This window comes from Carcharodon carcharias (genome assembly GCF_017639515.1).
Source record: "Carcharodon carcharias isolate sCarCar2 chromosome 36 unlocalized genomic scaffold, sCarCar2.pri SUPER_36_unloc_27, whole genome shotgun sequence".
NCBI classification, from domain to species: Eukaryota; Metazoa; Chordata; class Chondrichthyes; order Lamniformes; family Lamnidae; genus Carcharodon; species Carcharodon carcharias.
The window spans coordinates 21,284-37,279 of NW_024470745.1; the positions used below are offsets into that span (position 1 = coordinate 21,284).

At 52.4% G+C, this 15,996-nt stretch overlaps 1 long non-coding RNA gene across 1 annotated transcript; it reads left to right on the forward strand.

Moving 5' to 3' along the window:
• Positions 1 to 1,511: 1,511 nt before the first annotated feature.
• On the forward strand, positions 1,512 to 9,337 carry LOC121274445. Its single transcript, XR_005942257.1, has 3 exons — positions 1,512 to 1,760; positions 5,319 to 5,400; positions 9,252 to 9,337. It is a non-coding gene; the product is annotated as an uncharacterized LOC121274445 (long non-coding RNA).
• Positions 9,338 to 15,996: the final 6,659 nt, after the last annotated feature.

Below are 15,996 nucleotides of genomic sequence, written 5' to 3' on the forward strand. Positions count from 1 at the left end.
CCGCCCCACGATCCTGTACCCCCCCACGATCCTGCACTGTACCCCGCCGCGATCCTGCACTGACTCCTCCCGTGATCCTGCACTGTACCCCCCCCGCGATCCTGCACTGACTCCTCCCGTGATCCTGCACTGTACCCCCCCCGCGATCCTGCACTGACTCCTCCCGTGATCCTGCACTGTACCCCCCCCCCGCGATCCTGCACTGTAACCCCCACCGCGATCCTGCACTGTACCCCCCCACGATCCTGTACCCCCCCACGATCCTGCACTCTACCCCCCCGCGATCCTGCACTGTACCCCCCCGCGATCCTGCACTGTACCCCACCACGATCCTGCACTGTTCCCCCCGCGCAATCCTGCACTGTACCCCCCCCGCGATACTGCACTGTACCCCCCCCCGCGATCCTGCACTGTACCCCCCCGCGATCCTGCACTGACCTCCCCGCGATCCTGCACTGTACCCCCCCGTGATCCTGCAGTGTACCCCCCCGCGATCCTGCACTGTACCCCCCCCACGATCCTGCACTATACCCCCCCCGCGATCCTGCACTGTACCCCCCCCCGCGATCCTGCACTGTACCCCCCCCCCGCGATCCTGCACTGACTCCTCCCGCGATCCTGCACTGTACCCCCCACCGCGATCCTGCACTGTACCCCCCCGCGATCCTGTACTGTACCCCCCCACGATCCTGCACTGTACCCCCCCGCGATCCTGCACTGTACCCCCCCCTACGATCCTGCACTGTACCCCCCCCCCGTGATCCTGCACTGTAACCCCCCCACGATCCTGCACTGTACACCCCCCCCACCGCGATCCTGCACTGTACACCCCCCCCACCGCGATCCTCCACTGTACACGCCCCCCCCCCTGGATTTTTGCACTGTACCCTAACCGGAACACTGTGTTCCCTAACCAGAGCTTTATGAAGTTTCAGTGTAACCTCCCAGCTCCTGTACTCTGGGCCTCCATGCAGCAAGCCCAAATGTCTCCGCCCTTTGCTAATCCCTTTCTGCATTTGTCCTGCCACCTTCAAAGATCGATGCAGATAAACCCCCAGGTCCCTCTGTCCCTGCATACACTTTACAATTGCACCGTGAAGTTTATATTGCCTCTCCCTATTCCTTCTACCAAATTATATCACCTCACGGTTCTCTGTTTTAAATTCCATCTACCAATTTTCTGCCCATTCTGCTAGCCTGCCTGTGCCCTGTGGTTCTCATCCACACTGTTTGCCACCGCCCCACGTTTGATGTCATCAGTAAATTTTGAAACTTTATTCTGTATTCCAATATCCATATTGATGTTAGCACTGACCCTTGGGGGTCACCACTGTCTACCATCTTCCAGTCTGGAGAAGCAGCCACCTCCTTAACGCTCGCTGCTTTCTGTCCTTTTTATCCAAGCCGGCAGTGCCTCTAGTTCCTGTGCCCCTGCTGGTTCCTGTGCCCCTGCTGGTTCCTGTGCCCCTGCTGTTTCCTGTGCCCCTTCCGTTCCTGCGTAACCCTCTTATCCTGAAAGAGTCGTGGAATTCGTTCCATTAAAAAATACCGCAGACTAAAGGTACATGCAGCAGTGGAGGGAATCGGGAACTTTTCACACTATCCCCGAATTCAAAGGCATTGACACAGGGCCGCACAGCAGACTTGGGAGTAAAGTTAGAGTCGGTGGAATTGTGGACAGGAGCAGCCCTGGATACAAAATTGGCTGAGTGACCGGAAACAGGGACTGTCATAGTTAATGGATGTCTTTCAGGCTGGAGGTAGGTTTGTATTGGAGTTCCTCAGGGGTCAGTCTTGGGACCCTTGCTCTTCCTGATGTATGTTATTGACCTAGACCTTGGCGTGCAGGACACAGTTTCAAAATTTGCAGACGGTACGAAGCTTTGGAAGCACTGCGAACTGTGAGGAGGATAGTGTCAACCTTCAGAAGGATACAGGCGGGTTGGTGGAATGGGCGGACAGGTGGCAGATGAAGTTCAATGCGGAGAAATGTGAATGAATCACTTTGGTAAGAAGAAGACTGAGAGACAATATAAAATGGATGGTACAATTCTTAGAGGGGGTGCAGGAGAACAGGGTACCTAGGTTGTTTTTGTGCATAGTGGGTGCAGAATGGGGCACACGGACGCCAGACCACGCCTGAGTGAGACGTGGATTGAGTGAGGAGTTGGGAATTTGCTTTGGCTGGGAATTTCTGGTACTTTAAATTTAAAGTTACGAAAAGCTGGGGAGTTATATTCTTACTCTCGAGCATTGTTAGTTGAATAGCCTAGTTAAACAGGGAGCTGCCTGAAGTGGCAGTTATCTGTCAATTGGTTGAATGTTTGTGGATGGGGTGCCAATCAAGCGGGGCTGCTTTGTCCTGGATGGTGTCGAGCTTCTTGAGTGTTGTGGGAGCTGCACTCACCCAGGCAAGTGGGGAGTATTCCATCCCACTCCTGACTTGTGCCTTGTAGATGGTGGACAGGCTTTGGGGAGTCAGGAGGCGAGTCACTCATCGCAGGACTCCCAGCCTCTGACCTGCTCTTGTAGCCACAGTATTTATATGGCTGGTCCAGTTAGTTTCTGCAACGAAAGTTCACTAAACTAATTCCTAGGGAGTGTCCAATGAGGAAAGATTAAATAGACCGGGCTTTTATTCCTTGGAGTTTAGAAGAATGAGAGGTGATCTCATTCAAACATGCAAAATTCTTACAGGGCTCGACAGGGTAGATGCAGGAAGGATGTTTCCCTTGGCTGGGGCGGGACAGGGGGGTCTGGAACCTGGGGACACAGTCTCAGAATACGGGGCAGGTCATTTAGGAGTGAGATGAGGAGGAATTTCTTCAGTCAGAGGGTGAATCTTTGGAATTCTCCATCCCAGAGGGCTGTGGAGGCTCAGTCATTGAGTATGTTCAAGACAGAGATTGATAGATTTCTATATATTAAAAACACCAAGGGAAATGGGGTTAGTGTGGGAAAATGGAATTGAAGTAGAGGATCAGCCATGATCTCACTGAATGGTGGAGCAGGCTCGAAGGGCAGAATGGCCTAGCCCTGTGCTCCTATTTCTTATCTTCTTACAAGCCATTAAAGGTTGGGACAGGTTAGGAGAGTGGTTAATAAAGCACAAAGTATCCTGGGCTTTATTAATAGGAGCATAGAGTACAAGAGCAAGGAGGTCATGTTAAACTTGTATAAGACACTGGTTTGGCCTCAGCTGGAGTATTGTATCCAGTTCTGGGCACCACACTTTAGGAAGGATGAGAAGGCGTTGCAGAGAGTGCAGAAAAGATTCACGAGAATTGTTCCAGGGGTGAGGATAGTTAGGAGCATAGATTGGAGAAGTTGGGACTATTCTCCTTGGAAAAGAGGAGGCTGAGAGGAGATTTAATGGAGATGTTCAAAATCCTGAGGGGTCTGGACAGAGTCGATAGAGGGAAACTATTCCCATGGGTGGAAGGATCGAGAATGAGATAGGGACAGATTTAAAGTCATGGGCAAAAGAAGCGATGGAGTCAGGAGGAAAGACTATATGATGCAGCGAGCAGTTAGGATCTGGAATGCACTGCCTGAGAGTGTGGTGGAGGCAGGTTCAATCGAGGCTTTCGAAAGGGAACTGGATAATTACCTGAAAAGGAAGAATTTCCAGGGCAATCGGGAAAAGGCAGGGGATTTGCACTAAGTGAACTGCCCCTTCAAAGGGCCAGAACAGACAAAATAGGCCAAATGGCTCCTTCTGTGCTGTAACTATTCCCTGATTCTGAGAGTTGTCAGCAGGACTTAAAACTAGGCACTGTAAGTCTAAATGTGTTTCTGGAGGGAGAAAGGATTCAGGATTAACGTGGGAAGGTGGGTAGGTGGGGATCGAGGGATATGGGGAGAAGGTGGGTAGGTGAGGGTTGAGGGATATGGGGAGAAGATGGGTAGGTGGGGATAGAGGGATATGGGGAGAAGGTGGGTAGTTGGGGATCCAGGGATATGGGGAGAAGGTGGGTAGCTGGGGATAGGGATATGGGGAGATGATGGGTAGGTGGGGGTTGAGGGATATGGGGAGAAGGTGGGTAGGTGGGGATTGAGGGATATGGGGAGAAGGTGGGGATCAAGTGATATGGGGAGAAGGTGGGGATCGAGTGATATGGGGAGAAGGTGGGGATCGAGTGATATGGGGAGAAGGTGGGTAGGTGGGGATCGAGCGATATGGGGAGATGATGGGTAGGTGGGTTTTGAGGGACATGGGGAGATGGTGGGTAAGTGGGCATTGAGGGATATGGGGATCGAGCAATATGGGGAGAAGGTGGGTAGGTGGGGATTGAGGGTTATGGGGAGAAGGTGAGGATTGAGTGATATGGGGAGAAGGTGGGGATTGAGTGATATGGGGAGAAGGTGGGGATTGAGTGATATGGGGAGAAGGTGGGGATTGAGTGATATGGGGAGAAGGTGGGGATTGAGTGATATGGGGAGAAGGTGAGGATTGAGTGATATGGGGAGAAGGTGGGGATTGAGTGATATGGGGAGAAGGTGGGGATTGAGTGATATGGGGAGAAGGTGGGGATTGAGTGATATGGGGAGAAGGTGGGGATTGAGTGATATGGGGAGAAGGTGGGGATTGAGTGATATGGGGAGAAGGTGGGGATTGAGTGATATGGGGAGAAGGTGGGGATTGAGTGATATGCGGAGAAGGTGGGGATAGGTGGGGATTGAGTGATATGGGGAGAAGGTGGGGATAGGTAGGGATCGAGGGATATGGAAGAAGTTGAGTAGGTGGGGTTTGAAAGATATGGGGAAAAGGTGGGTACAAGGGGATTGAGGGATACGGGGAGAAGGTGAGTCGGTGGGGATTGAGGGATATGGGGAGAGAAGGTGGGTAGGTTGGGATTGAGGGACACGGGGATGGGGAGAGCAAAGGATAGAGTAAGAGGGATGAGGGAGATGAGAGGGGAGAAGGAGGGGTGAGCAGTGAAGGAGGGGGTGAGAGGGTGAGTGAGGTGATGAGGGAGGGATGCGGGTGAAGGAGGGGAAGAGGGAAGGGTGGGGGTGAATCGGGGTGAGAAAGGGGTGGCGACAAAGTGGGTGTGAGGGATGAGGCGGTGAAGGAAGAGGTGAGGGAGAGCTTGAAGGAGAGGGTGAGAGGGTGGAGGGGCTGAAGCAGGGGTTGAAGGGTTAAAGAGGGTGTAAGGGGCAGAAGGAGGGGATGAGAGATGGAGAGTGGGGGGTGGGGGGTGGGGGGGGGGGGCTGCTCTGTTGCACATGCAGCATTTGCAATGTGTGGGGTCAATTGTACCCCAGTGTGTCCAGGTCTTTGCAGTAATTTATGTTCCTGTTCCTGATTTCTATAGAAAGAACTTGGAATCCCAGATAAATTTATTTCTCAAACACATCTTCCTCCAAAGAAAGAGGAAGTCAGGATGATGAGAAGAGGTAGGTTTACCCGCTGGAGAAAACATCTTTGGTGATTTATGTGAACTGAGAGGGAAAGAGGGGGAACCGAGAGGGAAGGAGGGAATCAAAAGGGAAAGCCCTGGCGGAACCCAAACTGAGCATCAGTGAGCAGGCTATTGTTGAGTAGGTGCCACTTGATAACACTGTCAATGAGCCATTCTGTAGACTGATGGGGCTGTAATTAGCCAGTTGGATTTGTCCTGCTTTTTGTGTGCAGGACATACCTGGGCAATTATCCACATAGCCGGGTAGATGCCAGTGTTGTAGCTGTACTGGAACAGGTTGGCTAGGGGCGCGGCAAGTTCTGGACCACAAGTCTTCAGTACTATTGCCGGAATGATGTCAGGGCCCATAGCCTTTGCAGTATTCAGTTCCTTCAGCCGTTTCTTGATATCACGTGGAGTGAATCGAATTGGCATCTGTGATGCTAGGGACCTCTGGAGGAGGCTGAGATGGATCATCCACTCGGTACTTCTGGCTGAAGATTGTAGCAAATGCTTCAGCCTTATCTTTTGTACTGATGTGCTGGGCTCCTCCATCATTGAGAATGGGGATATTTGTGGAGCCTCCTCCTCCAGTGAGTTGTTTAATTGTCCACCACCATTCACAACTGGATGTGGCAGGACTGCAGATCTTAGATCTGATCTATTGGTTGTGGAATTGCTTAGCCCTGTCTATCACTTGATGCTTATACTGTCTAGCATGCAGGTAGTCCCGTTTTATAGCTTCACCAGGTTGCCACCTCATTTTTAGGTATGCCTGGAGCTGCTCCTGGCATGCCCTCCTGCACTCTTCATTGAACCAGGGTTGATCCCCTGGCTTGATGGTAATGGTAGAGAGGGGGATATGCTGGGCCATTAAGTTACAGATTGTGTTTGAGAACAATTCTGCTGCTGCTGATGGCCCACAGCGCCTCATGGAGGCCCAGTCTTGAGTTGCTAGATCTGTTTGAAATCGATCCCATTTAGCACGGTGGTAGTAGGACACAACATGGAGGGTATCCTCAAGACAGGACTTCATCTCCACAAGGACTGTGCAGTGGTCTCTCCTATCGATACTGTCTTGGGGTCCAGAGTCAATGCTGAGGACTCCCAGGGCAACTCCCTCCTGACTCTATACCCCTCTGCTGGGTCTGTCCTGCTGGTGGGACAGGACATACCCAGGGATGGTGATGGTGGTGTCTAGGATGTTATCTGTAAGGTATGATTCCGTGAGGATGACTATGTCAGGCTGTTGCTTGACTAGTCTGTGAGACAGCTCTCCCAATTCTGGCACTAGCCCCCAGATGTTAGTGAGGAGGAATTTACAGGGTTGGGCTTCTGGTGCTAAGGTCATTTTAGACGTTATATCAGTTTTATGCAACTGAGGACCTCACTCAGCCATCTCGGGGGGCAGTTAAGAGTCGTCCACAGGGCTATGGGTCTGGAGTCACGTGTAGGCCAGACCGGGTAAGGAGGGCAGATTTCCCTCCCTAAAGGGGATTAGTGACCCAGATGGGGTTTTACGACAATTGATGATGGTTGTCATGGTCACCATCACTTTACATTCCAGATTTTATTAACTGAATTTAAATTCCACCAGCTTCCGGAGTGGGATTTGAACCCAGGTTTCCCGATTACTGGTCCAAGGACATTACCCTGATGCCACCGCCTTCCCCTTTAAATAGCTTTCCTCTGTGTTGGTGAATGAATGTTTGAGTAAGTGGCAGGTTACCAGCTGGGTTAGAGGTGGCAGGGTGGGGTGGACTGGCAGGATGACAGGAAGGTGTGCTCTGGTTGGTTTGGGTTGGTAGGGAGTCATAAGATTGGTGGGGGAGGGGTGGGGAAGGGTTGGGGGGTCAGAAGGGAGTCGGGGGGGTGGGGGGTGTCAGTTGAATGGTAGGGTCAGCTGGGATTCGGGGAGGGGTGGTCAGTTGAATGGTAGGGTCAGCTGGGATTCGGGGGGGGGGGTCAGTTGAATGGTAGGGTCAGCTGGGATTCGGTGGGGGGGGTCAGTTGAATGGTAGGGTCAGCTGGGATGCGGTGGGGGGGGTCAGTTGAATGGTAGGGTCAGCTGGGATTGGGTGGCGTCAGTTGAATGGTAGGGTCAGCTGGGATTTTTGGGGGGGGTTAGTTGTATGGCAGGGTCAGCTGGGATTCGGGGAGGGGGGTCAGTTGAATGGTAGGGTCAGCTGGGATTTGGGGGAGGGTCATTTGAATGGTAGGGTCAGCTGGGAGTCGGAGGGGGGTCAGTTGAATGGTAGGGTCAGCTGGGATTTGGAGGGGGGGTCAGTTAAATGGTAGGGTCAGCTGGGATTCGGGGGGGGTCAGTTGAATGGTAGGGTCAGCTGGGATTTGGAGGGGTGTCAGTTGAATGGTAGGGTCAGCTGGGATTCGGGGGGGGGGTCAGTTGAATGGTAGGGTCAGCTGGGATTCGGGGGGGGTCAGTTGAATGGTAGGGTCAGCTGGGATTTGGAGGGGGGTCAGTTGAATGGTAGGGCCAGCTGAGATTTGGAGGGGGTCAGTTGAATGGTAGGGTCAGCTGGATTTGTGGGGGTGGGGGGGGTTAGTTGAATGGTAGGGTCAGCTGGGATTTGGTGGGGGTGGTTAGTTGAATGGTAGGGTCAGCTGGGATTCGGGGGAGGTGGTCAGTTGAATGGTAGGGTCAGCTGGGATTCGGGGGGGTTTAGTTGAATGGTAGTGTCAGCTGGGATTCGGTGGGGGGGGTCAGTTGAATGGTAGGGTCAGCTGGGATTCGGTGGGGGGAGGTCAGTTGAATGGTAGGGTCAGCTGGGATTCGGTGGGGTGGGTTAGTTGAATGGTAGGGTCAGCTGGGATTCGGTGGGGTGGGTTAGTTGAATGGTAGGGTCAGCTGGGATTCGGTGGGGTGGGTTAGTTGAATGGTAGGGTCAGCTGGGATTCGGTGGGGTGGGTCAGTTGAATGGTAGGGTCAGCTGGGATTCAGTGGGGGGGGTCAGTTGAATGGTTGGGTCAGCTGGGATTCGGGGGGTCAGTTGAATGGTAGGTCAGCTGGGATTCGGAGTGGGGTCAGTTGAATGGTAGGGTCAGCTGGATTTGGGGGGGTGGTTAGTTGAATGGTAGGGTCAGCTGGATTTGGGGGGGGTTAGTTGAATGGTAGGGTCAGCTGGGATTCAGGGTGGGGTCAGTTGAATGGGAGGGTCAGCTGGGATTTGGAGGGGGTTAGTTGAATGGTAGGGTCAGCTGGGATTCGGGGGGGGGTCAGTTGAATGGTAGGGTCAGCTGGGATTCAGGGGGGGTCAGTGGAATGGTAGGGACAGCTGGGATTCGGGGGGTTCAGTTGAATGGTGGGGTCAGCTGGGATTCGGGGGGGGTGTCAGTTGAATGGTAGGGTCAGCTGGGATTCAGTGGGGGGGGGGGTTAGTTGAATGGTAGGGTCAGCTGGGATTCGGTGGGCGGGGGGGTTCAGTTGAATGGTAGGATTCGGTGGTGGGGGGGGGTCAGTGGGCTCAGTTGTCTCGAAAGCCAGGAGCTCAGTATTGCTTTGTCCTGTCCAACAGTTCCTGGGTAACTGAGCCGGGAAGTTGGTGGGAACGACCTGTCGACTCTGCCTCTAACTCAGAGTTGGAGACCTTTTCAGAGGATTCCAGAAGCAGGGGAATTGACCATTGGAAGTTCAGACTCCCTGCGCAATTCTACGGAGTTTGTTGCATTGGGACCCCGGAGGGGGAGTCCTCAGTGCGTGGTCTCCAGAGGGACCATCCGGACTGCTGAAGACCTGGGCCAATGGGTTAGAGCCTCTGGCCAGTCCCAGGGCTCGGTTACATGGTTAATGATCTTGCAGCTGTAAATCGTGCCTTTTTTTGCTTTCAGGATCGGTAGCTTTGGATATCAAAAGCAGCAAGGCAAAGCTGCTCCGTTCAATAAAGGAGAAACGTACCACCACACAGGAACAGGAGGTTGGAGCACAGCAGCATCCTAACATCAAATCGTTACTTGGACAGTAGTTAAGGAGTGCAGGCTCCAATATGTCTGTCTGCATTCAGCAAATAGTAGATATGACAAGGTTTTCATCAATCATTCTGAAAGATCAGGGTTCCCATAGTTTCTCTGGAGAGAGTGTGAATTCAGTGTTCATAAGGCCAAACCCATCAGTCGCACTGCTCCAGTCTCTCTCTCACAGTCACTGAGTCTCACAGCTCCAGTCTCTCTCTCTAACAGTCACTGAGTCTCACTGCTCCAGTCTCTCTCTCTCTCTCACAGACACTGAGTCTCACTGCTCCTGTCTCTCTCTCAAAGTCACTGAGTCTCACTGCTCCAGTCTCTCTCTCTCTCTCACAGTCACTGAGTCTCACTGCTCCAGTCTCTCTCTCTCTCTCACAGTCAGAGTCTCACTGCTCCAGTCTCTCTCACAGTCACTGAGTCTCACTGCTCCTGTCTCTCTCTCACAGCCACTGAGTCTCACTGCTCCAGTCTCTCTCTCTCTCTCACAGTCACTGAGTCTCACTGCTCCAGTCTCTCTCTCTCTCTCTCACAGTCACTGAGTCTCACTGCTCCAGTCTCTCTCTCTCTCTCTCACAGTCACTGAGTCTCACTGCTCCAGTCTCTCTCTCACAGTCACTGAGTCTCACTGCTCCAGTCTCTCTCTCACAGTCACTGAGTCTCACTGCTCCAGTCTCTCTCTAACAGTCACTGATTCTCACTGCTCCAGTCTCTCTCTCACAGTCACTGAGTCTCACTGCTCCAGTCTCTCTCTCTCTCAGTCACTGAGTCTCACTGCTCCAGTCTCTCTCTCTCACAGTCACTGAGTCTCACTGCTCCAGTCTCTCTCACAGACACTGAGTCTCACTGCTCCAGTCTCTCTCACAGACACTGAGTCTCACAGCTCCAGTCTCTCTCTCTCTCACAGTCACTGAGTCTCACTGCTCCAGTCTCTCTCTCACAGTCACTGAGTCTCACTGCTCCAGTCTCTCTCTCACAGTCACTGAGTCTCACTGCTTCAATCTCACTGTCACAATCACTGAGTCTCATTGGTCCAGTCTCTCTCTCTCACAGTCATTTAGTCTCACTGCTCCAGTCTCACTCACTCTCACAATCACTGAGTCTCACTGCTCCAGTCTCTCTCTCACAGTCACTGAGTCTCACTGCTCCAGTCTCTCTCTCTCACAGTCACTGAGTCTCACTGCTCCAGTCTCTCTCGCTCTCACAATCATTGAGTTTCACTGCTCCAGTCACTCTCTCTCACAGTCACTGAGTCTCACTGCTCCAGTCTCTCTCGCTCTCACAATCATTGAGTTTCACTGCTCCAGTCACTCTCTCTCACAGTCACTGAGTCTCACTGCTCCAGTCTCTCTCGCTCTCACAATCATTGAGTTTCACTGCTCCAGTCACTCTCTCTCACAGTCACTGAGTCTCACTGCTCAAGTCTCTTTCTCACAGTCACTGAGTCTCACTGCTCCAGTCTCTCTCTCTCAGTCACTGAGTCTCACTGCTCCAGTCTCGCTCTCACAGTCACTGAGTCTCACTGCTCCAGTCTCTCTCTCTCAGTCACTGAGTCTCACTGCTCCAGTCTCGCTCTCACAGTCACTGAGTCTCACTGCTCCAGTCTCTCTCTCTCAGTCACTGAGTCTCACTGCTCCAGTCTCGCTCTCACAGTCACTGAGTCTCACTGCTCCAGTCGCTCTCTCACAGTCACTAAGTCTCACTGCTCCAGTCTCTCTCTCTCTCACAGTCACTGAGTCTCACTGCTCCAGTCTCTCTCTCACAGTCACTGAGTCTCCCTGCTCCAGTCTCTCTCTCTCACAGTCACTGAGTCTCACTGCTCCAGTCTCTCTCTCTCACAGTCACTGAGTCTCACGGCTCCAGTCTCTCTCTCTCTCACAGTCACTGAGTCTCACTGCTCCAGTCTCTCTCTCTCTCACAGTCACTGAGTCTCACTGCTCCAGTCTCTCTCTCTCTCACAGTCACTGAGTCTCGCTGCTCCAGTCTTTCTCTCACAGTCACTGAGTCTCACTGCTCCAGTCTCTCTCTCTCACAGTCACTGAATCTCACTGCTCCAGTCTTTCTCTCTCTCACAGTCACTGACTCTCACTGCTCCAGTCTCTCTCTCACAGTCACTGAATCTCACTGCTCCAGTCTCTCTCTCTCACAGTCACTGAATCTCACTGCTCCAGTCTCTCTCTCACAATCACTAAGTCTCACTGCTCCAGTCTCTCTCACTCTCTCACAGTCACTGAGTCTCACTGCTCCAGTCTCTCTCTCTCACAGTCACTGAATCTCACTGCTCCAGTCTCTCTCTCCCTCACAGTCACTGAGTCTCACTGCTCCAGTCTCTCTCTCTCTCACAGTCACTGAGTCTCACTGCTCCAGTCTCTCTCTCTCTCACAGTCACTGAGTCTCGCTGCTCCAGTCTTTCTCTCACAGTCACTGAGTCTCACTGCTCCAGTCTCTCTCTCTCACAGTCACTGAATCTCACTGCTCCAGTCTTTCTCTCTCTCACAGTCACTGACTCTCACTGCTCCAGTCTCTCTCTCTCTCACAGTCACTGAATCTCACTGCTCCAGTCTCTCTCTCACAATCACTAAGTCTCACTGCTCCAGTCTCTCTCACTCTCTCACAGTCACTGAGTCTCACTGCTCCAGTCTCTCTCTCTCACAGTCACTGAATCTCACTGCTCCAGTCTCTCTCTCCCTCACAGTCACTGAGTCTCACTGCTCCAGTCTCTCTCTCTCACAGTCACTGATTCTCACTGCTCCAGTCTCTCTCTCTCACCGTCTCTGAATCTCACTGCTCCAGTCTCTCTCTCTCTCTCTCACAGTCACTGAATCTCACTGTTCCAGTCTCTCTCTCTCTCACAGTCACTGAATCTCACTGCTCCAGTCTCTCTCTCTCACAGTCACGGACTCTCACTGCTCCAGTCTCATTCTCTCTCACAGTCACTGAATCTCACTGCTCCAGTCTCTCTCTCACAGTCACTGAGCCTTACTGCTCCAGTCTCTCTCTCTCACAGTCACTGAGTCTCACTGCTCCAGTCTCTCTCTCTCAGTCACTGAGTCTCACTGCTCCAGTCTCTCTCTCTCTCACAGTCACTGAGTCTCACTGCTCCAGTCTCTCTCTCTCACAGTCACTGAGTCTCACTGCTCCAGTCTCTCTCTCTCACAGTCACTGAGTCTCACAGCTCCAGTCTCTCTCTTAGTCACTTAGTCTCACTGCTCCAGTCTCTATCTCTCTCTCACAGTCTGAGTCTCACTGCTCCAGTCCCTCTCAGTCACTGAGTCTCACTGCTCCAGTCTCTCACTCTCTCACTGTCACTGAGTCTCACTGCTCCAGTCACTCTCTCACAGTCACTGAGTCTCATTGCTCCAGTCTCTCTCTCACAGTCACTGAGTCTCACTGCTCCAGTCTCTCTCTCTCTCATAGTCACTGAATCTCACTGCTCCAGTCTCTCTCTCTCACAGTCACGGACTCTCACTGCTCCAGTCTCATTCTCTCTCACAGTCACTGAATCTCACTGCTCCAGTCTCTCTCTCACAGTCACTGAGTCTCACTGCTCCAGTCTCTCTCTCTCACAGTCACTGAGTCTCACTGCTCCAGTCTCTCTCTCTCAGTCACTGAGTCTCACTGCTCCAGTCTCTCTCTCTCTCACAGTCACTGAGTCTCACTGCTCCAGTCTCTCTCTCTCACAGTCACTGAGTCTCACTGCTCCAGTCTCTCTCTCTCACAGTCACTGAGACTCACAGCTCCAGTCTCTCTCTTAGTCACTTAGTCTCACTGCTCCAGTCTCTCTCTCTCACAGTCTGAGTCTCACTGCTCCAGTCTCTCTCAGTCACTGAGTCTCACTGCTCCAGTCTCTCTCTCTCACAGTCACTGAGTCTCACTGCTCCAGTCGCTCTCTCTCTCAGTCACTGAGTCTCACTGCTCCAGTCGCTCTCGCTCTCACAATCATTGAGTTTCACTGCTCCAGTCACTCTCTCTCACAGTCACTGAGTCTCACTGCTCCAGTCTCTCTCTCTCACCGTCACTGAATCTCACTGCTCCAGTCTCTCTCTCTCTCTCTCACAGTCACTTAATCTCACTGCTCCAGTCTCTCTCTCTCTCACAGTCACTGAGTCTCACTGCTCCAGTCACTCTCTCACAGTCACTGAGTCTCATTGCTCCAGTCTCTCTCTCACAGTCACTGAGTCTCACTGCTCCAGTCTCTCTCTCTCTCACAGTCACTGAATCTCACTGCTCCAGTCTCTCTCTCTCACAGTCACGGACTCTCACTGCTCCAGTCTCATTCTCTCTCACAGTCACTGAATCTCACTGCTCCAGTCTCTCTCTCACAGTCACTGAGTCTCACTGCTCCAGTCTCTCTCTCTCTCACAGTCACTGAGTCTCACTGCTCCAGTCTCTCTCTCTCAGTCACTGAGTCTCACTGCTCCAGTCTCTCTCTCTCTCACAGTCACTGAGTCTCACTGCTCCAGTCTCTCTCTCTCACAGTCACTAAGTCTCACTGCTCCAGTCTCTATTTCTAACTGTCACTGAGTCTCACAGCTCCAGTCTCTCTCTTAGTCACTTAGTCTCACTGCTCCAGTCTCTCTCTCTCTCTCACAGTCTGAGTCTCACTGCTCCAGTCTCTCTCAGTCACTGAGTCTCACTGCTCCAGTCTCTCTCTCTCTCACTGTCACTGAGTCTCACTGCTCCAGTCGCTCTCTCTCACAGTCACTGAGTCTCACTGCTCCAGTCGCTCTCGCTCTCACAATCATTGAGTTTCACTGCTCCAGTCACTCTCTCTCACAGTCACTGAGTCTCACTGCTCCAGTCTCTCTCTCACACTCACTGAGTCTCACTGCTCCAGTCTCTCTCTCTCAGTCACTGAGTCTCACTGCTCCAGTCTCGCTCTCACAGTCACTGAGTCTCACTGCTCCAGTCTCTCTCTCTCTCTCTCACTGTCACTGATTCTCACTGCTCCAGTCTCTCTCTCTCACAGTCACTGAGTCTCACTGCTCCAATATCTCTCACTCACAGTCACTGAGTCTCACTGCTCCAGTCTCTCTCTCTCTCACAGTCACTGAGTCTCACTGCTCCAGTCTCTCTCTCTCTCACAGTCACTGAGTCTCACTGCTCCAGTCTCTCTCTCTCTCTCACAGTCACTGAGTCTCACTGCTCGTCTCTCTCTCTCTCACAGTCACTGAGTCTCACTGCTCCAGTCTCTCTCTCTCTCTCACAGTCACTGAGTCTCACTGCTCCAGTCTCTCTCTCACAGTCACTGAGTCTCACTGCTCCAGTCTCTCTCCTTCTCACAGTCACTGAGTCTCACTGCTCGTCTCTCTCTCACAGTCACTGAGTCTCACTGCTCCAGTCTCTCTCTCACAGTCACTGAGTCTCACTGCTGCAGTCTCTCTCTCACAGTCACTGAGTCTCACTGCTCCAGTCTCTCTCTCTCAGTCACTGAGTCTCACTGCTCCAGTCTCTCTCTCTCTCACTGTCACTGAGTCTCACTGCTCCAGTCTCTCTCTCTCACTGTCAGAGTCTCACTGCTCCAGTCTCTCTCTCTGTCACAGTCACTGAGTCTCACAGCTCCAGTCTCTCTCTCTAACAGTCACTGAGTCTCACTGCTCCAGTCTCTCTCTCTCTCTCACAGACACTGAGTCTCACTGCTCCTGTCTCTCTCTCACAGTCACTGAGTCTCACTGCTCCAGTCTCTCTCTCTCTCTCACAGTCACTGAGTCTCACTGCTCCAGTCTCTCTCTCTCTCTCACAGTCAGAGTCTCACTGCTCCAGTCTCTCTCTCACAGTCACTGAGTCTCACTGCTCCTGTCTCTCTCTCACAGCCACTGAGTCTCACTGCTCCAGTCTCTCTCTCTCTCTCACAGTCACTGAGTCTCACTGCTCCAGTCTCTCTCTCTCTCTCACAGTCACTGAGTCTCACTGCTCCAGTCTCTCTCTCTCTCTCTCACAGTCACTGAGTCTCACTGCTCCAGTCCCTCTCTCACAGTCACTGAGTCTCACTGCTCCAGTCTCTCTCTCACAGTCACTGAGTCTCACTGCTCCAGTCTCTCTCTAACAGTCACTGAGTCTCACTGCTCCAGTCTCTCTCTCACAGTCACTGAGTCTCACTGCTCCAGTCTCTCTCTCTCTCAGTCACTGAGTCTCACTGCTCCAGTCTCTCTCTCTCACAGTCACTGAGTCTCACTGCTCCAGTCTCTCTCACAGACACTGAGTCTCACTGCTCCAGTCTCTCTCACAGACACTGATTCTCACTGCTCCAGTCTCTCTCTCTCTCACAGTCACTGAGTCTCACTGCTCCAGTCTCTCTCTCACAGTCACTGAGTCTCACTGCTCCAGTCTCTCTCTCACAGTCACTGAGTCTCACTGCTTCAATCTCACTCTCACAATCACTGAGTCTCATTGGTCCAGTCTCTCTCTCTCACAGTCATTGAGTCTCACTGCTCCAGTCTCTCTCACTCTCACAATCACTGAGTCTCACTGCTCCAGTCTCTTTCTCACAGTCACTGAGTCTCACTGCTCCAGTCTCTCTCTCTCACAGTCACTGAGTCTCACTGCTCCAGTCTCTCTCGCTCTCACAATCATTGAGTTTCACTGCTCCAGTCACTCTCTCTCACAGTCACTGAGT